The sequence below is a fragment of the Trichosurus vulpecula genome, chromosome 3 (genome assembly GCF_011100635.1).
Source record: "Trichosurus vulpecula isolate mTriVul1 chromosome 3, mTriVul1.pri, whole genome shotgun sequence".
NCBI lineage: Eukaryota > Metazoa > Chordata > Mammalia > Diprotodontia > Phalangeridae > Trichosurus > Trichosurus vulpecula.
Window position 1 is genome coordinate 266,531,912 of NC_050575.1, and position 7,162 is coordinate 266,539,073.

The following is a 7,162-nucleotide window of genomic DNA, read 5'->3' on the forward strand; positions in this document are numbered from 1 at the left end:
GAAGAATAGTGAAGATATTCTTTTGGGTTTATTTCTTGGGCATCTCTTGAGCCATAATATTTCTAATACTTTTTTATCATGTTTGGTATCTTCTTCTGTTTACTCATATTTCTCGACTCAGTTTCTGATTTGGGTTTTTGTTCTAGAACCAGGCTTTACCCCAACCTAGACTTTTGGATGGGATGGTCAGACCCTATTTAGTCCTGACCTCTATTTCTTGGGCTCTTACTATTGGCTTCCAATTCCCATAATGTATGTTTTCAAAGTGCTGGCAGGGTTCAATGTCCCCAGTCAGAATTCCATTGTTTATTGTCCCATATCTGAGTGCTGTTGCACATTTCTACTCCTCAAATGTCTTCCTTGGTTGGGGCAATATTGTGAATTTATTTTTAATCTGAGACCATGCTGGCTTTCCTGGTGGGGGGTACCTCTTCCACGGTTTGTGTATTCTGGTTGTCTTTATGTACAGAATCTTAGGTTGGATGAAGGATCTTATTGGTGTTTCTCTTTGGATTTCTTAGTGATTACTCAAAGTGTTACATTTTTTTTAATCACTGTTGAAGTCAATGTGGGAAATCTGTGCATTTCTATAAGCTTTTATGTTTTCATCTTAACTGAAAACCTAGTTGGTCTCTTCACAACCCTTATCTTACTACTTTACTGGTTGTTTACTTTGTGCTATGTTATTTTAACTACTTTTAATTAGTTGTGTACTTCTGGTTTTCTCCCCTCCATTCACTTTCTCATCCCCTAACTTTCCATACTTCTTCATAGCCATGCCTTTTTTCTCTTGCATTAGGGCTGCCCTGATGCATGGGCCTGGCCTGATTCACAGACCCCTAATTCATCCTGGAAGTGAAGTTCCATTTAGGACAATATTACTAGATTAACTTTTTTTTTTTTAAAAGCCGGTATTGTAAAATTGAAAATAGCCACACAGGTTACAGGACTGCCCTGGGCCAGCAAATAAGCTGTGGGTCAAGGAAGCAAAGTTGGAAGCAGAAAGCAAGCTTCTAGAAATTCAATCTCTGTAATATTAATTGAGTTGGGACCTTTTTTCCATTTCAGAATGCTAAATTAATTGTCTTTGATTGAGTCTTACTAGGTGCAAAGCCCCAGGCCCAAAGGAGAGTTGCTAAGACCAGAGCCAATAGTATGCGCCTAAGTTTTGGCAGCTCAGATGACGTTTGATACTGGCTAAAGAGTGTATAAAAAGAGAGAACAGAGATATTTGCTTGAGGCTCTCACTCCTGGGGGAGCGTTGGCGTGAGACTCTGGGTAGCCACTCTAAGAGCCTCCCAGCTGGTGAACCCAGATGTTGGTTTCTTGGTAACTATGAATTGTATTTGGTCTGTTTATAATGTATGTTTGTAATTTGTTTGTGTTTGCTCTGAAGTTCAGGGTGCTGGCTTTTTCCCCTGAACTAAGTGAATGATATTTGTATGTTGGATTGAAATAAGATTGTTAACCCCCTAACATTACTTTCCTTAGTAAAGCAGATCAAAAGAACTTGTGCTGGCAGCATTCTTGTTGTTTGGTTTGTGTTGGTTTTTCACCCCCACAACAGCTGCTAGCCAAATTGTTGAAATAATCTCTCACCTTTCTGAGCAGAACCAACCTCATCTCCCTGAGAAACTTTAAAAGCTAGGTATTTGAAATTGGAGAACTAGGTAGAGCAGAGGTTAGAGTGCTGGGCCTGGAGTCTGGAAGCGCTGAGTTCAAATCTGGCCTCAGATGCTTACTATCTATGCTATCCTGGCCAAGTAAATTAACCCTGTTTGTACCAAATCCACATCTGTAAAATGAGCTGGAGAAGGACATGACAAACCACTTCACTATCTCTGCCAAGGAAACCCCAAATGTGGTCACCAAGTGTTAGACATGACTGAAACGACTGAACTGTTGAAATTGCAACAATAAATGTCATAGGCTTGCCCTGGGGCTTAGGACAGTGCATGGGCCTTGGGAGCAGGCAGGAAAAGCAAGGAACACTCAAGACAAGGGGCTGGTGTATTGGTCCTGTTTTTTTTTTATGTAAGAATTGCGCATGAACAAAGTAGGAAGAAAAGGAGTCTAGCAGTACCAGATCTCAAACTATACTACAAAGCAGTAATCATCAAACCTATATGATAGTGGCTAGAAAATTTAAAAGTTCATCAGTGGAACAGATTGGGTACGCAAGGCCCTGATGAAATTGAATAGTAGTATAGTGTTCAATACAACCAGGGACTCCAACTACTGGCATAAGGCCTCAGCATTAATTGTTTCCCTTCCCATCCCAGCTGCACTGAATTTAAGCAAAAACTTTTACATTTTAAGTAATCAATACTGCCTACTTTACTTTCTGGAATCTTCTTTATCCTTCTTTAGTCATGAACTTTTCATCTATCCATAGATCTAAAAGGTAATGTCTTCCTTCTTTCTCTGTTTATGATGTGACCATTTATATCTAGGTTATTCATCTATTTTGAGTTTATTTTGGTATATAGTTTGAGGTGTTGGTCTGAATCTAATTTCTGCCACACTACTGTCTAGTTTTCCCAGTTTTTGTGAAATACACTGGAATGAGGGCTTACCTCAGTCTTTGTGTTTATCAAACACTGTTACTAAGTTCATTTGCTTTGGTATGCTATATATTTAATCTGTTCCACTGATCAAACTTTCTATTTTTAACTGATACCTAATTGTTTTAAAGATTACTGCTTCTCAGTTTGAGACCTGTTCCTGCGAGGCCTCCTTCTTCCTCTTTTTTCATCATTTCCCTTAAAATTTGAGACCTTTTGCTCCCCCAGGTTAATTTTATTATTTTTTTCTAGTTTTGTTAATTTGATTGGTACTGCACTAAGTAAATTAATTTAGGTAATGGTGTTATCCGTATTATATTGGCTCAGTCTACATTCAAGCAATTAATATTCTTCAATTATTTAGGTCTTTATTTCTGCAAACATTGTTTTGCTTTTGTATTCATGTAGTTCTTACATATATCTTGGTATGTACTCTCCCAAGTATTTTATACATTCTGTAGTTTTCTTTAAATAGAATTTCTCTTTCTACCACTTCCAGCTGCATCTTGTTTGTAATATCATGAAATGTTGGTGATTTATGTGAATTAATTTTATATCCTGAAACTTTGCTAAATGTATTGTTTCAATTATTTTCTGTGGACTCTCTTGGGTTCTTTAAGTACACCATTACATGATCTGTAAAAGTAATAATTTTGTTTCTTCTTTGCCTATGCTTATTCCTTCAATTTCTTCTTGACTTCTGCAATTTCTGGCTCTATATTAAACAGAAGTGGTGACAATAGACATATACTATATATGTATGTACACATATTATCTATCAATCTGTCTCTCTATCTAGAGACAGACACTACTTACCATGTTATGGAAGAACTTATTCCCGTTTTTTTTAAACATAAATGGGTGTTGTTTTTTGTCAAAAGCCACTTGTGCTTTATTTACATAATTGCATTATTTGTTGCTCACTTTTAATCTAGCCAATTATGTTCATAGTTTTCCTAACATCAAACTGACCCTGAATTTCTGATATAAATCAAACTGGGCCATAGTGTATAATCTAATATGTTGCTGTAGTCCCTGTCCTAATTTTTTTTTGCACCAATGTTCATTAGGGATACCGTGCTACAGTTTTCTATTTTCACTTTGCCCTCATACTGATGTCTGGGCACTTGTCTTTCATGATTTGTTGCAATATGATCTTTTTTTGGTCATGGCTTTCAGGTATTCCAGTGATTCTTAAATTATCTCTCCATCTGCTTTCCAGGTCAGTCATTTTTTATATGAGATACCTTATATGTTCTTTCATTTTTTTCAATCTTTGGACTCTTGTTTTAATATCCTTCTTTTCTCATGGAAGCATTAATTTCTATTTGGTACAATCAAATTTTTAAGAAGTCTGTTAGTTGGGTAAATTTCAATATCTTGTCCTAAGTTCAGTCTCTTTCCAAGTACCTCTTCTGTATTTCTCATTTCTTTTCCAATTCTTTCCTCTATTGCTTTAATTTCTTTTATATATTTTTAAAAATCTTATATCATTTCATCTAACATCTTGCTATTCAGCTCCTACTGCATGTCTCAGAGACATCTCACTATGGCTAAAATGGAATCTATTATCTTTCCCCTCCTCTTCTACCCAAACCTTTGTGTCCTTAAAACTTGCCTATTTCTGTTAAGGCATCACCCTCGAAGTCTTCCAGGGTTATAATGTTATAAACACCTTTGAATATTCTGTAATGCCTCACCCCTGTCCCATATTCAGTCAGTTGCTGTCTTCCTGATTTTCAGTTCATAATATCCTTTACATCTTTCTCTATAGCAACCACCCTTATTCTTAGACAATTATAATACCTTCCTAACTGATCTCCCTGTTTCTAATCTCTCCTCTTATACCCAGCTGACAAAATAATCGTCCCAAGCTACAAGTCCAAATATGATATTCCAATGCTCAAAAATCTCGAGCAACTCCTCATTGCTTCTATGATATAATACAAACTCCTTCTTCATGGCATTTAAGTTTAGACACAGTGTGGTTCCCACCTACTTTCCCAACTTTATTATATATTACTCTCCTTCAGAACTTTATAGTCCAATCAAACTCAACATTTGTAGCACAAGATTCTTCATTTCTGGCACTCCTGTATCTCTGCCTTTCATTTACTGAAGGCTCAGCAGAAATACCACTTCCTTTGTGAAGCTTGCCATGACCACTTCAGTTGTCAGTGCTCACTCTCTTCTTGGTTTCTCATCTCCACACTTACTTGTGTATACGTTTTATCACCACCTCACCCTAGCAGAATGTAAGCTACTTGAGGGAAGGGACTGTTTTATCTTATTTGACCCCCTGTGCTTAGTACAATGGTTTATACATAGTGGGTACTTAGATTTTTTAATTAACTTGGGCCTGTACCTGAACAATAATTCCATCCATAAGATACACAATGAGTGGTCACTGGGCCTTTACTTCAAGACCTCTAGGAAAGAGCAACCCACTACCTCCCAAAACAACCTGTTCCACTTTTGGATAGCTCTATCAGGAAAATTTTCCTTACATCAAACTTAAATGAGACAGAGAACACTGCAGTAAGAGACGATGGGACAAATTTAGGGAACAGCAAGTAACACAATTTGTTGAGATCATGATCAAGAAAGATGGGGTGTGGTCAGTTGGGGAGGGCCTTAAATGGCCAGCTAAGGGCTTTATTGAATTCTATTTCGCAAATAGTTTACATTAGTTTAAGCCATGTGGTTAATGCCAGTGCTTGAATTCACAACGTCAGCTGTGTACAAAACTGAGTGAGGGTGTATTTAGCACTATTCAGAGTTTCTTATATGAAAAAATAAAAAAGTCTCCTATTCTGTGCACAGAGGGTCATAACATCACAAATTTAAGGCTGGAAGGGGCCTTAGAGGCCTTCTCATACAACTGCTTCATTTTTCAGATGATGACATTGAGTCCCACAGAGATTAAGTGACTTGCCCAGGGTCACACAGGTGATTTGAAACCAGGTCTTTTGGTTCCAGTGTCAGTATTCTCTCCCCTGTATCACACTGAATATTCTGATCATGACCTAAAATCCCGACATTTATCCTGAATATATTAAATTACTTTAAAAAAGGATCTGTGTTAATAGTAGGAATAAAGGAATTATGATATTTCAAAATATGAAATTTTCTAATACGCAGTTTTCAGAGTAGCAATATCAAATTAATCTTAATTTTGCCTAATACTCTATTAAACTTATGGAAACTTTTTAATTTACTCTGTTAGTTTACAGTGGTAGGTGAAACACATACGCAGTTTCATTACTCTTTATAACACGGGCCTTACTGGCAATTTTTTCTTTTCAAATAAGTTCAGACTGGCAAACTGTTGACTGAATCTAGGGGAAAACAATGAACAGCTTTATTTTTGTAGTAAGTGGAAAAACAAAAGAAAGCCAAATGCAATGTTTTCTACTTCACTGAAAATAAAAGCAATAGTTATTTTAAGAGCAGAACTCATGAAACGTCACATTATTGTATTTAAATGGCAAGCTGTTATTAACAAGAAAAATACTATTCACAGTGGATGTTACAGGGTCATCATTAACTGAAGCAATACTAGTATTCTTTGTGTCTTTTCAAATATACACCCTGATTTGGCCTGACTATTTCTGATCTTTTCTCAGCTTGCTTGATATATCCTAGGATGAAGAAGTTAAATAGGAGCAACAAATAATTCCATGTATTTGGAAACTCCAAATCACTGCTTCAAATCTATTCCAAAAACACAGCCTCTAAACATAATAAAGCCAATGTTTTGAAATTAAACAGCAATGAAGACAAGACCTTTAAAATAAATAAATACTTTCACATTTCTAATTTACCTCAAATGCTAACTTGAGGATCAGAAGATGCTACAGATTGTGATACTTTGGCATATAAATTTAAAATATGTTGATTTACCTGTTTGTCTGAAATAAAAATTTTGTGTCAGACAACAATCAGCAAAAGGTTTCAGGTTTAATTACAAGTTTTGAAATAAGTTACACAGGAGAGCCTCAATACTTTTTGCATGCAAACATAAAGAAAACATGGGAAGACAAATTAATCCACAAGAATAACTCAATTTTATTTTGTGGTAAAGAATGTTTAAAAAAACAAATAAACAAAATACCATCTCTTATGTTGACCAAGATAAAAGTAAAAGGAGAATCTGAAAGGACTGGAATTTATATTTTAAAAACATTTTGCCCATGTGCCTGAAATGTTCAAAGACTAAGATTTCGATTATTTAGACTATAGTTTTCTCCAAAGATCATAGGTGGAATATAAAGTAAGACTATTGTACTGATAATTCTGCAAGGTGATAGAAATTTCAGTTTTAATTTAATTTAATTCAATACAAAAAGGTCCTTGAATTTGACAACTGACCTTTTTCAAGGTTTTAATACTTTTATAAAATGAAGATAGAACCATACTGGAGTTACTCATTCATGTGTTAAATACATAAAATACATAGACGACAGCACAAATTTTTTTTAAAAAAAGTGGCTTTGTACAAGGTTTTGAAATGCCATTAAGGGCAAGTAGTAATCAGTTTGCTTACAAAAATCCACCCCTCCCTCTTTTTCTTTAACTACAAAAAAAAAAGGGTACTC